This window comes from Aedes albopictus, chromosome 3 (genome assembly GCF_035046485.1).
Source record: "Aedes albopictus strain Foshan chromosome 3, AalbF5, whole genome shotgun sequence".
Lineage (NCBI taxonomy): Eukaryota > Metazoa > Arthropoda > Insecta > Diptera > Culicidae > Aedes > Aedes albopictus.
Window position 1 is genome coordinate 108387349 of NC_085138.1, and position 19331 is coordinate 108406679.

At 38.5% G+C, this 19331-nt stretch overlaps 1 long non-coding RNA gene across 1 annotated transcript; it reads right to left on the reverse strand.

Annotated features, from left to right (window-relative positions):
• Positions 1–5559: 5559 nt before the first annotated feature.
• Positions 5560–8877, reverse strand: LOC134291508 (uncharacterized). The gene is made up of 2 exons (XR_009999121.1): positions 8578–8877; positions 5560–8077 (listed from the first exon to the last, which is right to left on the reverse strand). It is a non-coding gene; the product is annotated as an uncharacterized LOC134291508 (long non-coding RNA).
• Positions 8878–19331: the final 10454 nt, after the last annotated feature.

Genomic DNA, 19331 nt, shown 5'->3' on the forward strand with positions numbered 1-19331 from the left:
GTTTCACAAAGAGTTCAGCTGTTTGAAAGTCTTTGTCTTTCCGAATTTTTGTTACGATTGCTAATACTATCGTTTTAACATGGAAACATTGTTGCACTGCTCCGTTAGCAAAGGAGTGGTTTTCTAGTTATTTGAGAAATGGTACATATGCTAGTAACATTTATATTCCAAGATGATGGAATATCTTTCAGTTTCATTATATGGCGAATCGAGCTTTTGCAACCTCGTCCCTGTATTCTTCTAATTCGACTGCACATTCGCACAACACCAATGATAATAATAGTATTGTTACTAATGTTAGTGTTATTGCGATCGTATCTGTCTTTGTCGTGTCACACAATCGTAGAAATAGTGCTTACTTCTGCCAGTTTACGTAGAAATAGTTCAGTTTGCTTCTGCCAATTTGTTTTTCGGCTCAAATGTCTATTTCCCTTTCAAGCCACTGCCATTTAATGTACCTATGAGCGACAGAGATATTTCGTTTTGGCTTGGGGTAATCACTGCACTTTATTGGTTATTGTTGACGATAACCTGTTATTGTGATTTTGTACTACCATCACCCATAATCTATAGTTTTTGCATCATTTTTTCTTCAGGCTCTCAACCTAGGATCGTCATAACGCATGTCAAACTTTAACACTTTAGTCATTATCGGCTGTCTTCGTGATTTAACAAAGTGACCGTTTCTTAAGGGGCCATTAGACTGTTTGCCATTGAAGCTATTGAAGAGTCCATTATACAGAGAGTCTCGTTTCGATATCATTTTGATATTCTGAACTATTTCCTTCGTTTTGCTGTAATATTTTTTCACGCTCATATCCGTCGTTTGCTAAATTGCCCATAAACGGGCTAAATTGTCGACGTTTAAGACAATTCTTGTAGATCGCCTAGAGCTTCAATAAGGATGTTTTCCACCTCATCTAATGTTGATGGATTTTCGGAAAGACAAATTGTAGCCTTAATCTGACCCTCTATTTTATTGTAAACTGCTTGTAAGTATATCTCTTGCTACGACAGGACTGATTTTTTCATGTGTTGTTTCCGTTGTGCTTTGATTGTATCTGGAATCCGCGAAAGAGCCTGCAGGGCTGCATTATTGTCATTATTATTTATTGACCTGACTGGTGATTTCTGGCCTGATTTGAAACTCGTAGCTTTGGTTAACTTCCGAGTCTTGATCAGTTTGCTTCGATCTAACTAATGCCAGTTGTTGCGTGAGTAATTGTACTTGTGCTGTCAGTTCTTCCAAATTCACCATGTTGTTCCCAATCTGTTACAATATCAATTTTGCAGTTAATTCGTTATTTTTTTTCAGCTTCGTGTGCGTACTCTTCGAACTGAACAGATGATGGTTGGTAACGATTCCTCTGATGAGCCAATTAATTTCTTTTCTCGAAAAGAAACTGCTTCTTGTCTTTTGACGGCTTTTTTCTCTTTAGGTATAGAAACAGAGTTTGTCACTAATTTAAAATGTTGACACTGTTCTTGAAAGTAAATAAAATGCACTGTCGTGTAATAAAATAGACGCTGCAGTTTAGCGTCGATAGCCATGTTTGTATGATTTTGATTGAGAGAAATGGGTATCTTTACTATCTTGCTTTTGCAAGTATGTTCAATATAACCTATTGCGTTTCTAGCCTTTTTGATATGTTGTTATTCGGCAATTACTTCTTGCCTTTCTAAAAGCTCTTTTTCTATTCCTTGGAATAACAACCAACCTGTTTCCGAGTTAATTTTTAGCGTTTCTGATTTTTTTTTGTGAATGGATTGCCTTAAGTTTTGCTCGATTCTTAAAACTTTATCCAAATTAATAATGTAAGTTTCGCTAGGCATTACTCATGATTGGGAAGTTAAATTAAAAAAATATGTTTTTTTTGGATTATATAAACTTTTTTTGGAAACTAACTGAACATTCCTTATTGTCCGCTATTTATAAGCACTTTCTTATCACTACCTAGTTTCCCTACATCCTAATTTGGCTTTTTCCTGTTGTTGTATCGTCCGAGGGCTCCAGATGTGCTCATTTTCCTGATCAACACTTAGCATTGTGATGTTTTGTTGTTCTAAACGATTCTGCGCGATGTTGGATATCATATTCAAATTGCTCCAGTCGTAGTTTTATCCTAATAAGCCCGTCATTTGAGGTTTCCGAATTTAATGCTATTTCTGGTGAAATATAGTTTTAATTGGCCCATGTATCGGTTGGGAATGTGTAATTCCTAATATTTTCCTGGGGATTTATAAATAAGGCAAAAAGTTTTTTGTTAGCCGTTTAACGGTAGATCAGTGCCAGTACAAAACTTTAATCCCTCTTGTTCTTCCTCGATTTCTGGAGTTGTCGTGCTATGGTCTTCCTCGTATTGCAATTCCGATTTCATATCCTTAAACTAGTTTTCCTTAAGTAAAAACAGTTCGATAAAACTGAACACAAATTACGGGTAACAGTTCAAACAAACACGATAACGAAAAAAAACAACTACTCTTTCGAATCCATGAAAATGGTCTATAATAAGGACCGAAACGTCGGATCAAGAAAACATATAGTAAGCTGTTTTGATTCTTCCAGAAGACTGAAAAGCCAGCAACATAACTAAAGACATGCAAAATACAGTCGGTCACCCAAGGAAGGATCTAGTTATACCATTATTACATTGAGGTAACCTGAGGGAATTTGTTTGAATTTGGCAGTTGCCAGGATGGTTAGAATTTGATTGATTAATTGAAGCCTTGAAAGATTGTTGTAGGTAGAATGGTTTTTGGTGAAGGACCTGTTTCTGTTTAGAATTATTTGGGGGAATCCTTAAAATCAGCTTCGTGTTCTGCCGCGACATGAAAGTCGTCTAATAGAGTTTGCGGGCAAGTGGATTTTGAGACGTTGGACAATGTATCATGTAATACATCTACAAAAGCATTTATCATTAAGGATTCGTATGATAGAACTCAGTCACTGACATTTGACCTTGCCTCAAATTCGTCTGTTGCGAAATGAGTAACCTTTTTTTCGGTATGATAGGGTATCGCGCCACTTGGGCGGTGGCTTCTATTTTCGTCTGTTTTCCACTATAACTCAGTCAATTTTGAACCGATTGACTTGAAATGTTGTACACGGGTAGATACTATACCTATCTCACCACATTCCAAAAGTTGTGTCAATTGGTTCAAATTTGACTGAGTTATAGTGGAAAACAGACGAATATAGAAGCCACCGCCCAAGTGGCGCGATTCCCTATCTGGCCTCTATTTCCTACTTCCCACGTGCTTAATGGCACTTCCACATCATCATAACTCTTGTTTTCGCTTCTTCCGCGTCCAAGAAAACGCACTCCATGTTGCTCGATTGACAATTTCTCCAAATTTTCCAAATCCGACTGGCATGCAATAATCCAGGGCAATAAACATTGGAACACGATAGGAGACGATTCTCCATGTTTGAAATTGAACAAAAAATCCAGGAAGAAAGCATAAACTAGACACTGTAGATCCGTAAATAGTCTCGTAAATTGTCGCAGCTTGTCCGCCCCACAGAAAAATGATCTTCGTCTGAGATGATCTTGTTTATTAGGGTCAACTAGGGATCCTAGGTCACCTGCCCAAATGGACTCAGACTCTACTAAAACCCTAAGTCTACCCCTCAGAAAAAAATGGTCTCCGACTGCGACTTGGCAATCTCAGTATGTATAAACTGAACAACTGTCACGGTCGCCATGTATAGTGCATAGGGTGCGCGTTTCAGCATTCTTAGGCGCACATGTTGTTCAAACCAAGGATGGCGAAAGAATACGTTGTTCGTTCCTTATTACCCGGGATAAGATGCCATCTATCATAGTAATTTCTATTAAATATGTTGCAACAAACCGTGCATATAGCTGGTGTCTACCAAGAAGTAGTGCATCATGTATTTTCGAAAGGAAACACATGTACGCGTTGACCCGAACCCGAGTGATCAAGTGGACATGTCATCCGACATAGTAGAAGCCGCGGTTAAAACTACAACTCAAACTTTATTCAAAACTTAAGTCTTATATATAATTACAATTTTGGTTAAGCACATAACTTGGCTTCAATAAACGTCTTTTGATGATATGATTTTTGTATGTTGAATATTGTTTTGATTCGCTTTCCATATATGCACCCTCTCGTGTGTGGTGATCTCGTTCTTTCAAAGAATTTCCAATACCCTCTACCTTCCGATGACTGCTCTTTTATATGATTATGTAATTGACTGATATGTTGCTTGCCTTCGATTCCGCGGTATGCCGGCTACGAATGATGATGCCTTCTCTGGTCACTAGCCATTCCGCCTCAGAAGTCTGAGGACCGGAACTTTTGGCCAATTTCCACCGACGACAGATTAAATCACGGATTTACCGAAGAAAATCCGTGATATATATATATGTGTTACTGTACGAAACAATATAATAAAAAAAATATAAAAAGACCAGGACGCCAACCCAACAGAGGGCAGCGTCCAAGAATTTGGCCTAGCATTTGTCATCATATACCTTAAAGGCCCGGTCAATGTGAAATGTAGCCAGATACTCACATTTTCGTTGGCCCACGCTGTGTTATAGTATCATATTTTATTATATTTACAGTTTAATTGTTCATTAAATAGTGACTTATAAATGTATTGATTTATATAATTGAAATATTATATTTTTTATTTCTCATCTAGCATAGCTTATTTGTTCTTAAAAGTAATTGGTTATGCAAGTGTTAACTCTTAATTTACACTATTATTAATTTGACATGCTCAATATTAATTTTAATAATATACAATTAGCTTAAAAATAGCATCAATCCTAAAGAACTTCAAATAAAGAATATGGCATTTTTTTCTTTTTTTTTTTACAAAAAGTATATGTGAAATTATATGGTTTGACCAAACTTCTGTCAAAATTAATGATATTTCATTTATATATATATACAATTTCTTAACATTTAAATATGTGCAATCAATTAAATATGTTTTGATATTTACATATTACATGCAGTTGTATCTGTTCATTAATCATATATATAATAATCATTATACTTTCGAAGTCTGTTATTATGAACTTTTTCCAGTCTTTTACCATTTTTAATAATTGTTGTTTGTTCACTTGGAAAGCTGACCACTGCATAGGGTCCTCTCCATAAATACACCACCAAGAACCATGTCACCCCACATTGGTTACCATTCATTAGTTTGTTTACCGTAAATTTCTTTTCGTTTTTTCTTTGATACAACCAAGCTCTCATGCTTTATCATGAAAATTTTCAAAGGTTAATTTTAGATCATCTGCATAATCGCAATAAGTTAGTTCCATATCTCTCATTCTGTAGATTGAGTTCGGAATTCTCGCAGCTCTGCCATAAAGTAACTCAAAAGGTGTAAATCCAGTTGACGAATTTATTGTCGTATTATACTAAAATGTAAAATGCGGAAGAAGTTGATCCCATGTTTTGTAATCTCCGCCAATGAATTGTCATAAATAGATTTTTAATTCTCTATTTGATCTTTCTACAAGATTTGCTTGGGGATGGTAGGCAGTAGTTGTAATCTTTTTGATTCTCAAAATTTTACAAACATTTTTCATCAAATTGCTAACAAAATTTGCACCATTATCAGTTACTAATTCTTTAGGTGCACCAAATTTGCATATAAAATTGTCTACAAATGCTTTGGCGACGGTATAAGACAATTTGTCTTATAAAAACATCCAATTCATCTGGATTCCCATCAAATTGTGGAATACTAGGGCTGTTATCTGCGAAAACGCTGCCATTTTTATTTTCAAGCTAAATTCACTGAGTTTTTCACTCAGTACTCCAAAACCCGACCACTCGGTCAACACGGTTCAAAGTGGTGACAGCGGAAACTTCCGCCGAAGTCGCAGAAGGAACGCCATTTATGACTGACTGTTCGCGTGTGCTATGTGTCCCAAGTGACCCAAGACCCAACTGGTTACTACTGAAAAGAACTTTAAGTATGAAGCTGAACTTTGAACTATTTCACTTGAAAAAAAAAAAAAATGCTACCCTAATATCACTGAAGAACAGTGAGTGGTGACAGTGGTAAAGCGTTCTTTGAAAACGTTGACCGCCAAGTAGACTGTGAACAATGTGTTAAGTGCAGAAGAAAACTGAAGATCATAGACCCTACATACAGTATAATAGCGTAATTCGCCCATATGGGAAATTGAACTAAGTGAGGGACGAACAAGTGCCCGACCCTCTCTTGCAGAAGAAATACAGAAGCTAATCAACAATGACGAACATCAAGTCAAACCAGTTAAAATATCGTAAGTATTAAATATATTCCATTTTTCCATTTTTATAGATACCCACTAATAACATTATCAACGAATCATACAGTTCCAGTAAAGGAACTTTTTTTTAGGAAAAAAACATTTTTACTAAATTGTATCAATTATGTGGTGAAAGTAAGCGGAATGTGGTGAATATGTTAAACGCTGTGAACGTTATAACTGTGCCACTGAAAGTCTTAATTTGGGGGTTTGTTTTGATAGAATAAATTTAATATATGTCTTAAATTACTTACAATTTCCTATCTTCATGTCTGTACCAAGTGGAACCTTAGATAACACAAGATTTGGTCCTGCACGGGGAGGTTATAACTGCTACTTTGAAAATGAACCTAAAACAAAAATTAAACTGTAATTGGAATGCATTTGACATATAAAATAATACTTCTCTTCTATAATTTGGTGGATAGTCCACCACGTCCCATATAATCTCCACACTACCTATACTAGACGGTACTGCTGGACAGAAGGCACAGCACACATCATTTTGCTGAAAGGGTAGTTTGGCCGCCGCTTGCTCGCGATTGAAAGTTATCAGAACGAGGCAAGGTGAAACATTGTTGGATGTTATTCGTTCGTTACTTGATGTACTTGTTCATCGGCAGGGCCAATATCTTCTTGAGATTCTTAGGGATTTTAGTAGCCATACGCTTCTTCGGAAAGTTCTTGATTCTGTTCTTCATATTCTTGATAATGGACTTGATTTGTGGGAGGTGAATTATCTGACGTGGGCTTGTGAAGGGGTTCTTGTTCTATCTTAGGCTGACAGTTCGGTGGGTACTTTCTAGATTAGAATTAGAAAGAACTATGATTTTGGTTTTGCTGTTGAGAATTTCTTTGGCAATGGGCGGGTCTTTGCATAGAGTTTGAATTAAACGACGTTATACGTTAACCAAAAGATTGACTTTGTGAGAATCGATTCGTTGATGGTGGAAATTGATCTTCTACGTGTCAATAATATTATTAGCACAGGTTTTTAAATTATCTTCCAGAATTACTTTAGCTCGAACGTCTGATAATATCTCGTAACATTCGACATAAAACTCCTCAACATATAATAATACAACGGAGTTCACATAGGAGGTTTTAAAAAAACACTAGTTGCAAATACTCCTAGTTTATTCTAATTAATACACTTATTCTGCACTGCACTTGATAGCTTCCTATCACTGCTATCATTATGACAACGCCTCCTTGATCGGATGTACGATGCTTGAACATGGTGTTGTATCCTTTTATTTTGAAATTAGTATTTGGTTTAGTTCTCGTTTTTTGCAAAGCAATCATGCTTGGATCGTTTTCGTTGATTATCAGTTGTAGTTCAGAGATTTTGCCTCGGATTGCGCTACAGTTCCATTGAATTAGCGTGGTCATTTGATTGTTTTTGATTGGTTTGCTATTTATCGTCTTCCATGGTTTCGATTGTATCTGATTCCGAGTCGTTTGTAGTTCTCAGTTGTTCCTTTTTTTTTTTTTCCTTTTTGGTTTTTCGTCGAGTTCACGTTTGGGGATGATTCGTGTTTTTTATCCAACTTGACCTTTTTCCCGTGTTTTTCCTTGATGTTTTGTATTTCTTGATGCTGTTTCTCAATGTGCTGTTTGAGTGATTCAATTAAGACTTATTATTAAGTCATCCTTCTTTTGCATTTCATTTGTTAAGAAGTTACAGTGGGTTTCCAGAGCGTTTAATTCGGTTTCTTTTCTTTCGATGTACGCCTTGAAATCGGCTTCTTTGTCCGTGATGTGGGCGTACCACTTATTCATCTCATCTTCTTTTTTTGACAGTTCTTTCATTTTTGCGGAAATGGAAAGCAACTTCGCTTCCATTTCTTTTTCCCATTTGGTGCGTTCTTTTGTTATGATTCTGACCAGGTCGCTTGTTTTGTTTGCAGTATTTTTCTGTGCGACATAGTCGCCATCCGATGACTACTCTGTCCGGTGGTGTGGGGGTTGAGAACGTGAGTATGACCACTGTTGGTACGTTTTCTTTCGCCGTTTGACCGTGCGATATGTTGGACCTTTATCACGTATTGATTTTCTAGTTCCTTTAGAATGTCCTTCTCATCAAGGTGAATGAGTTGATTGCAAGCAATCACTGCCCTTGATGTGTTTAGCCTGGTGTCTAATTTTGCCGTAACAGGAGTGGAGTCCGAGGGATTTCATATGCTCAACTATGCGTTTCGCATATTTTTCCTTTAGAGCTACCGTCAGCGAACCATCGTTTCGGTTGCTCCACACTTTTTCAGCACTTGCGTATGATTCAATGGACTTGGTGACCAGAAAGATGTTGTGATCTTCTAGTCTACCGTCCGCTTTGTTAATGTTGACATACCTTATGCACCACCGTTTGATGATAAGGATAGCTGGAGGGGACCGGGGTCCCCTCCACTTTGCGAGGCCATAGTCACTTCTAAGTCCACAACACCTGAGGGTTCTATTTTGCACTAGGTACCTGAGTAATCACTTTCGCGCATGGTAGGATACTTGATACTGGGATATGCAATTATGCAATTATCAGCAGAGTGTTCGGTGCACTGCCACTGCAGACTTTACACGTCCGAACCGAAGGGGGGGGGGGGGGGGGGGGAGGGTTACAACTAAGAATGATATTAGAGGTAAAAGTACTGAAAATAATATCTCAAATTTACTCCTGGAACATCGTCATTATAGCACATTTAGCTCTTGGTAAGATCTTCAAATATCAATTTTGCTATTCGTTAGATGGTTCAAGAACAATTTTTTGCTATTATTTTCAGTACTTTTACCTCTTATCTCAATCAAACCAATATCACATTTCGATCGTCAGTACTTGATCTCTACCCGGGAGAGCATCCGCTTTCTCGTCCGAAGTGGGACAAAGTTGTTTTGCAAAATAAAGTTTGCTTTCTAATAATCAGCTGATCCATGTAATTTATGTCGGGATCGTGTCATCACTGAAGATACGACCTAACTCTTCGCTACTTGTATCTTTGTATCTGTCAAATGGCTCATCTTTCTTTTGCCACAAAATTTCTATTTCCTTCATTTTGGACTCAATGTCCTTTTGAGGGCGAAACTGTTGTTCTAACTTTGCTTTTACACAGTGTGGCTGTTTGCAAAGTCGTTTGTCCTTGGCTGCTGTTATGTCATCCATGTCTAAGGGGATCATCGATACTCATAGGGTAAAATACTTCCCTAGGTTTAAGCTTGGTCGACGAATCATTGTCACGAATGTATTGTGTTCGAAAGATTTCACTTATTGTACCTAGAATGGAAACGCTCCACGATACCGTTATGACTATGATTAGATGGTGTGAAATATTGTTGAACGTTTAGGTCATGAAGAATACCTCTTATCTCAATTGTTTTCAGTGCCGATAATTTGATTGTGAAAGAAGTTATTAAGCTGAATGTACCGAAATCGAATCAGATGACTCCTCATTGACATTTATTTCAGGAATTCGACTTGATGCATCTGCTACGGCATTTTGTTTACCTGGTCAATGTTTTATCTCGAAGTCGTATTCGGATAACTGAAGTCTACATTTGACAAGCTTCGAGTTAGGCGTCTTCAAGTTTAGAGCATAAGTTAAAGGTTTTTGATGCTACCAAAGAGGTACGACCGGAAATAACTTGTAGTCCACACGATGGCTAACAACTCTTTTTCAATTGTCGAATAATTTTTTTCGGTCTTAGTTAGTTTTTTCGAAGCGTAAGCTAACTCATCTGTCTTTATTTATAGGCCCTAGCGATAGCACGGCTCCTAAAGCAAAGTTACTTGCATATGTCGTTAAGACGAATGGTTTTTCAAAATCTGGATACTGCAAAATGTTGGTTTTGGCTAGTATTCGTTTGCAAGTTTCGAAAGTTTTAATGAACAACGGAGTATGTTCTACGGTTTCTCCCTTTCGTAATTGCGTTGTTCTAGTAAGTAATTATAGAGTATGGATCATTCAAGCTATCAATAAATGAATAAAGTATCAAATCCTCATAGCTTTGGGATAGAACTCTTAAGCATTTGTTTAGTTCTGGGTCTAAAGCTAGCTTTGCAACGATAGCCGAGAGTAATTCGCGGCACTCGTTGTAAAACTCTGTTATGCATCTATTCGGACCCTGCTTTAAGTAGCTAATTTGTGTTACAAGACTAGAAAGGTCTCGTTTATCTCCGAAATATTCGGTAAGGACTTTCTTGATGTTATCTCATTCGCATGGGGTACGTCTAGCGAGCAAAGCTTCGTCTTGAATTTTATCTCTAATGACGCTTACCCACAAGGGCATTACTCTACGAAGTTCCGTTGGGGACGGGCAAAGCTTTTTAGCAAATTCAATTTTCTGCTCTACCGATGTGAGCCAAGCAGCTAATGTTTTTTTGTCTCCCTTGTAGGGCATAATCATTTTAATTGCGTCCAGTACGTGAGATATATCGAACTGAACGGTGGTGTTTCTCTCTGTACTCGCGCGCGGTAACAAACCTGTGTTGGCATCTTCGTTTTCATAATCGGGATTATCATCCCTTGATGCTAAAGCAAAAATCTGTAATCTCTCTTGGGCTGTGAGAAGCTCAATCTGCCTATTCAATTCTTAACTCATTTTTCGTGTTATCATTCACTTTTCACTTTCTAATATGGTTTGTTAGCTGAAGATATAGTTTTTATTTAGGTTTTGCGGTTTTTATGTTAGTTTTATGCACTTTGTGATATCCAGAGAGTTGCTTACGGCGCACCGGGCTTCCCTCTCTTTATTAGTATGACTTATTTATTGTGGAGATAGAAAATTATTCAACTTCTGCCCTATCTTCGCCCCTAAACTTTATAACGAATAGTACATTGGAACCTTATAAATGCACAACGCCCCACGTTGGGCGCCAATGTAACGGAAACATTGGAGCCTTACAATTGTAGCATTTTCTTTTGCGTATTGGGCCCCTCGTCTGGGAACTTAGATATGAAAAATAAAATGGAACATTACAAATGCACAAAACACGCAACACATAACATAAATTGTGCCCAGTTATCCAAATAGATAACGAAGTTCAATCCCAGGATGACGAGGTTTCATTATTGTTCTTGGTCCATCAGTCATCCTAGAATTGTATTTTGTTTGGCGGTTCGCCTTTTAGTTCGCAGCATCTGTTGCTGCATTCATAGCTTGTTTTGGTCTAGGAATTTCTAATCCTAAGGGGGCCTCTAGATTCGGGCAACAACACAAGACCGTCTACAATTTGATGTCCGTGTTAGGGGACGGCTTGTGCGTTTTGTACTGGATCGCTTCGCTCCTGAAATTTTTGGAGCGCTACAAATGCACATTAAATTTCAGGGACAAATGTACAAACCTTAGTAAAACATACAAAATAAACAGACAAAATGTTCACAACAATTTACAAACGTAACACATTCCATGCAACAATCGAAGAATTTTCCATGAATTGGAGAATGCAATCCATGGAAAATTCTTAAAACTACTTTACAACGTATTAACTATATTACAAACGTAACACAACACCAGCAACAGCGGAAGAATTTTTCAAGAATCGAAATCGCGATTCTTGAAAAATTCTAAAAAAACTCCTATTTACCATCCTTCCAAGTGGTCGGTTGATGGCAGCGATGATCATTTTATTTATTTTTTGTCACCAGACTAACTAAACTACGTAAGCCAGTGGTGCTCATCCTGCGGCCCGCGGGCCGCATGCGGCCCTCCAAGCCTTAAGATGCGGCCCGCGGAGTACTTCAAGACGAATCGAAATTTTTGAGTGATTATTTGAAATAACTCGTTAAATTTATTAAGAAATCAAACAAAAAAAAATGCTGATCAACTTTCACAGTGTTGAACACAAATTAAGTTTCAGCTAAGTCACGAAGTCAGCTTATAGGGTATGTGTTCCATCATTAATCTCACGCTCCCATAATCATCCTATTCGAAAACAAGCGATTACGGCACCGATTGATTCCGTTCTTTTTGTTTTCATGGTTGCTCACTTCTAACAAAAAATACAAAAATAAGAAACAAGACAAACAGCGCTTCAATCCTTTGTTTTTCGTAGGATGAAAATGGGAGCCACATGCTTAAGAAGGGAACCAATATCCTAGTTATTTATAAGTGGTACGAATCAAATAAAAGTTTGTTGAAAATGTAGTCTTGAATCATTTAAAAATTAGTTGCAGTTTTTGAGCGCAGTCAATGCAACGCTGAGCAAATATTTCACATTTCACCTTTCCGAAGAACATAAAAACACAAGGCACGAAGTTTTTGACAAAATTCTCAAAACAAATTTCAACTTGGTTGCCAATATTGATTAATTTTCACTGTTTGTTTAAATTTCTATTTTAAGACTCAGACATTTTTTTTTTTTTCATCATAGTTTAGGGCCTGAATTAGCTATTTCCTGAAGTGTGTTGATACTGTAAAAATCGTTGATGATGAGAAGAACGAACAAGAAACTCATCGCAAATGTAAACAAAACAACCCGTGGGCGTTCAAAACGGGGATCGCGAGGTGACCACGCAGAAGGCGAGGCACGTAGTGAGATGGTGCAGGCACACCGGAATGTCGTTAAGCGACCGATAACTATACTAAAAGAAACAGTTGGAAACGAAGGGGGCTGAGCGACAACCGACGGTACCGAGCGGATAAGTGGAAAGGGATTGGATGACGTTGTGAGTACCATTAAAGCGGCACTGGTGTGGAAATGTGGGGGTGGGACAGTCGTCAACAGCGTTCGCCCACTGGTCGTATGAATAACCAGATTTTGCTCCATGCTTCGCGTACTCTTGGTACTGGCCACATCCGACCGAATCAGTCAGTGTGGTAGAGTCAACGAAGCAGTGCAGGGGGCGAAAGGAGGTGACGAACGTTTCATAAGGTATGGGTGGTAGGGGGGCGGACAAGATTTTGGGGAACCACCCATGTAGTGAGTTGCGGAGAGAAAGATTGTGGAGGGCGCGCGGAATCACCATCCCGAGTGCGTCGGGATAGTAAAACACGCAGAGGTCTTGAGGTGCGGGGTAGGGTGGGTTCCTGGGTTTACAATTCGAGGGACGGCAATGAGGGATCAAGCAGAAGGCGGTCGTCAGGAAGAGAATAATACAATTTCGAAAATTCATGCTGTGAGGATACGACAAAGTTGATGGAGTGAAAGAGCCCTGAAAATTCGGTCACGTATGTGTTGTAGCGCTCAGATATAGCTTGTGACAAATGGGAATATATGAAGGCGTTCGTTAAAGGTTTCATGTTGTCTTTACATGACACTTGGTACTGCGAGACGTGGTCCCAATTACGGAGATCACGTCTACCGAGTTTCATGAGTAATTTGATGGGATCGGGGACAACAGTGAAACCGTCAACGGACGCAAGGATGAATTTGCCGCAAAAATAAGAGGTCTGGAAATGAGTTAAAGTTTGAAGATGTCGGAATAAATTGGAGCAACGTTGTCACGAAGAGAGCTCAAACCCCACAGATGATTGTCATCTCCGGCAAACACACCACCGAGTAGTTCATAGTCCGCATAAATGGCCATGGCGACTGCGTGATTGACGAGGGTGTTTCCAAAAAAAAGTTGAGGCGTCTCCGGAACGGCGTTGGTAAGCGACGGTAGTCGAAAAACCGCTGACGGAATCGAGATATCGGGACAAAACATGGCTTTGGTACCATATTAGAGCCAGGTGATCAGGCAAGCCCAATGCCTTGTAAATACGCGTCTCGAACAACAAGGTCCAAGCCCGCATGGATTTGTCATACTTCGATATGTCATTCTCGATTCGGGTGGAATTCAGGTACTCGATTGACGAAAATCGTCGATTCAGCAGTTCTTCAAATTCGTCGAGGGAAAGGTCGGTTAGGTAGATATATTTAGACCGCATTACTGACAACCAACGGCGCTTCAACTTGATGAATATAGGGCAATAAAGAGCATTTACAGACTTTAACGCTGCGGCAATTGTTTGTACCGAGGCCACCTTGTTATAGTCACTATCTTGCATTGCCGGTTTGACTGCGGTTTTTATTATAAAGTTGAAGAGGTTGGTCAATCGTTCATTGATGGGCGTGTCGGACTGAGACAACTTTCGAACTACGTCTGGGTTGTCCTGAGTTCGTAACCACTCATCAAAGTCTTGGTTAGATATATCTATCGGGGACTGATGAAATTGATCAAAAACGTTCATGTTACATGGTTCGACAGCTGATCGGATGAAGTGATCATAAGTTTGTTTGGCCAGGATTTCGGGATTTGATCCGGAGTGCAGTCGAGCCACATTACTATTACGTTTTTGAAATCCAAAAAGCGTTTCTAATTGCGTATTTGGTTTCTTGGGAGGCATTTGCGTTTTTAAATTCGGACGGAGGCAATCGTACTGTGGAAAATTGAAAGCGTTTTTACCTGGAACCAAAGTAGATCTAGGTAAAGAAATGTCAAAAGTGGAAAGTTGAACGAGATAAGCCTCGTGTTCGTACAAAGTAAGCGGCGTGGAGGGAAAAAGCATGTCATAATAGATCTGGAGATTACCAACAGACCCATGGACGGCGGCAGGCGAAAACGGGAGGGGCGGAGGCTCGGGTTCAATCTCTGGAACAGGTATCGGATCAACAATGGCCTCATCTACGTGGTACACGGCGCAAAAGATTTCGTTTGTGCTGTATACGGGTAGTTTAGGTGGTTTCGCTGGAGGTCGGTTGATCTGTTCAACGGGAGAATGAACATAAGCATTGAACGTCTTCGCAGTGGGGAGAGTATAGTCGCCCTTCTGGTGATAGTCCTGCCGTCGTCCTATACGGAGTCAGGTGTGGGTCATTAGTCGAGCGTGTAGACTAGAGTAGTCAGGGAAGGTGACTTCAATTTTCGAAAAGCGTTCGGTAAGAGCGCGACAGGCGGTTAGATGGTCCGGTTCGTTGGTGACAACGGCAGAGGACTCCAAGCAATAAGTGCCCAACACTCGCATTCCGAAAGCGTCGAAGAAAGGATTGAGAATAACCACTCTGGATGATTGCCCCAAATAAGCTGCTTTGTCTTGTTTATCGGGCAGTGATCGTCAGTAATGAGTCCGACTTCGTTGGTGACTTAAACGATTCTGCATCTTTATTTCGTTCTTAACTCTATCGCGCTACCGAGGCTTACACGCTGTTTCGCTGCGTATGCATTTCGGTAGGTTATCGTTCTCGAACCATGAATGTTTATGCTAACAAAGCATAACACTTATCGTTCGATTCCACGACCTCCTTCATGCCGCACATAGGCGTAAACAGGAGGTGTAGCTAGGCACCACACGCCCTATCATATTTTGTTTAAATTTTTGTCTACAGTTAAAAATTTAAACCAATTTCGTAACCTACGCTTTCCTTCACTCTGAAGGTATAATCCTACTTTGTTATGATGACAAACACAAAATCCTTGATATCTCATAACTTGGTCTTGACCTTCTCAAGGTCACGCATCTACCACACGCCCTATAATATTTTTGTTGAATTCTATTCTATAAAATGTTTAATCCTACTTTTATGTACTATATCTTTCTTATTGTTAATGGAAACTTTCACATTCGTTCCCATGTCCTCCAGTACGTGGTATGGACCATTATACTTTAAGTCTAGTTTTTTCCCTGTCTCATTTTTAATAAGAATAGAGTCTCCTTTCTTGTAAGCAAAATCTTTTGATTTTATATTTATTTCTCCTATCCTTTTTGTCTTTTCCTCTATAAGCCTATCTCTAACTTCTCTATGGCTGATCTGTAACGTTGCCTTGATTCTTTTACAGTAGTCTTCGGGATTATACAAAGGCTCAGGTTGGCTCTCCACCAAGTTAGAAGGCATTTTAGACGGTCTTCCATAAACTAGGTAAAAAGGTGTGTACTTTGTTGTTGAGTGTACCGTATTATTATATGCAAATTCATAATACGGCACCCAGTTTGCCCATGAAAAAAGTTTATTGTCACATTGGACCCTTAGAAAATTCCCGAGGCTTTTATGAGTATTTTCTAATGCTCCAATTGATTGGTGATAATATGCTGTGCTGTTTAGTTTTTCAATATTCAAAAGTTGAGCTATTTTGGTAAACAATTCAGACATGAATTCTGTTCCTCTGTCGGAAGCGATTCTATCTGGCACTCCATGCTTTAATATGATACTTTTCATAAAAGCTTCAGCTACAGCTTCTGTTGTCTTATTCTTGATCGGGGTTGCAGTAATGAACTTTGTCAGTTCGCACTGCGTTGTCAATATATATTCATTTCCATCAGAGGGTATAAGTGGACCTACCAAATCCAAATATTTTTTTTCAAATGCACTTTCAGCTGTCGTGGTAACAATCATCGGTGGTTTTGCAACATTGATTGATTTAAATTTTTGACATTTTTTGCAAGATTTTATAAATTTAGCTACATCTTGGTTAATGCCTTTCCAGTAATATTTCTGCCTAATGGTGTTAATTGTTCTTTTAATGCCTGCATGACCTGCAGTAGGTAATAGGTGATAATCGTTAAGGATTAGTTTCTTCGTAGTGTCGTCATTAATAATTTTAATTTTATTTGAAATTCTCAAAATTGTGGGTACCCTTTTTATTAAATCATGTTGTACAACTTTTTCATAGAATTTGTGCGCACAATCATCGTTTATTCGAATGTATAATTCTCCGACACTATATTTTTTACATATTGAACCAAGTTCCTCCATTGTTCGTCGTAACGAAACCAAGGTATCTGTTGGTTTTATGATAACTTCTTCTTTTTCAGGAATCCATGTAACGTTATCCGAAAAATTTGTTTTTTGTACTTTTAGTTCAACTATTTTTCCACTCGAAGTGCCATGGCCAGTGACCACTTCATTGGAAGAATTAGTTTTTTCCTTCTTCGATTGCATTCGGGTTGTTACGAATACCTCATTGCCGATTTTTTCATGCATGTCTCTCAATTCAGTTGTTGAAATGCGTGATAGCGCGTCCGCCACAGCATTTTCACAACCTTTTTTGTAGAAGACATCAAAATTGTATTCCTCGAGGGCCAGACGAAATTTCGTCAACCTACTCGATGGATCTGTTAATGTGAAAAGATAAACTAAAGGTCTATGATCGGTATACAATTCAAACTTTCGTCCATATAAATATACACGAAAATGTTGAATTGCCCAGACTATGGCCAAAAGTTCCTTTTCGATTGTCGAATAGTTTTTCTCAGCACTGTTCAAACCTTTGCTAGCATATGCTATAGGTTTATCATTTTTGTTGCTTAAAACCGCTCCGATACCATATCCAGATGCGTCAGTGTGCAATTTAAATGTATTGTTCTTGCTTGGGCTTCTTGGGCCCATATAGCCGAGGCGGTAAACGCACGGGTATTCAGCATGACCATGCTGAGGGTGACGGGTTCGATTCCCGGTCGGTCCAGGATCTTTTCGTAAAGGAAATTTCCTTGACTTCCTTGGGCATAGAGTATCTTCGTGCCTGCCACACGATATACACATGCAAAATGGTCATTGTCAGAGGAAGCTCTCAGTTAATAACTGTGGAAGTGCTCATAGAACACTAAGCTGAGAAGCAGGCTTTGTCCCAGTGAGGACGTTACGCCAAGAAGAGGAGGAGTTCTTGCTAAAATCGGGATAATCTAATACAGGCGGGTTGATGAACCGCTCTTTCAATTGTTGAAATGCATTTTCGCATTCCGAAGTCCAGTTGAATTCAATTCCTTTACGCGTTAAATAATTCAAAGGTGAACATAAACTTGCAAAATTTTGGATATGTTTCCTGTAATAATTCGCAAAAGCCACGAATCTCTTAACTTCATCAGATGATGAAGGACTCTTCCAATTTTTAATTGTTTCAATTTTCTGAGGATCAGGTAGTACACCTTCCTTTGAAATAAAATGTCCTAAATATATCAACTCCTGCTTCAAGAAATTACATTTAGCAGGGTTAAGTTTCAAATTGACTTCTCGTAGTCGTTGAAAAACAGAAATTAAATTTTTATTGTGTTCGTCAAATGTTTTCCCGAACACAATAATATCATCAAGGTAAATTAAGCATTTAGTTAAATTTAATCCTGACATTGCAACTGTCATTAATCGAGAAAACAATGATGGGCTTGTCTTTAATCCCATCGGTAATCTAGTCATTTGGTACTGACCGGATGGAGTCGCAAACGCTGTAATTGGTCTGTCCTCCGGTTTTAGTTCACATTGGTAGTACCCTTGTGACAGATCTAAATGAGTAAAATATTGTGAACCTGCGAGTGAATCTATTACATCCTCTATATTGGGCAATGGAAACTTATCGTCTTGAAGATTAGTATTGACTTTCCGATAGTCAATAACTAGTCTCCATTTCTTTGTATCATTTTCTGATTTTTTGGGAACAAGTAATAAAGGACTGTTCCATTCAGATTTACTTTCTTCAATAATACCATCTTTAATCATATTTTCCACTTGCTTGCAGACTTCTTCTTTTTGAGAAACAGGAAGTCTGTAAGGTTTACTAAATGATGGTTGGACGTTTGGCTTGACCGTTAATGATGGGCAATAAACATTGGTCGTACCAAGCTTATCGCCTTTTAAACAAAATATATCGGAATATTTCAAGCATATTTGTTTAATAGCCTTTTCATCACTCCCAGACAAGTGATTTAATTTTAATTCCTCCAATAATTTACTTGCTCGAAGTTTTTCATATTTTTGACCATCATTTTCCAAATCGATAACATTGTAATTTTCAGCTGACGCTACCGTTGGTTTCAAATTTTTTATTATTGCTGGTTTATTTGAGATATTTACCAGTCGAATCGGTATCTTACCATTCACGGGGTTTGCTATAGAATTAGCCACAAACACATTTGGTTGAACTTTCTGGTTCAGTACCACACATGTTTCGGCAAACGTTTCTATGTAAGTAATGTATTCATGCCGTGGAGGTATTGTGAGATGTAATTCTCCATTCGTAATAGTGAATTCCATCTTCATTTTTGCAAAATCAATTTGTGCTCCATATTGCTTCAAGAAGTTTGTACCAATCAAACCTATAACGTTCGATGGTAACTGTTCCATTATGTGAAATCTTACAGGATGAG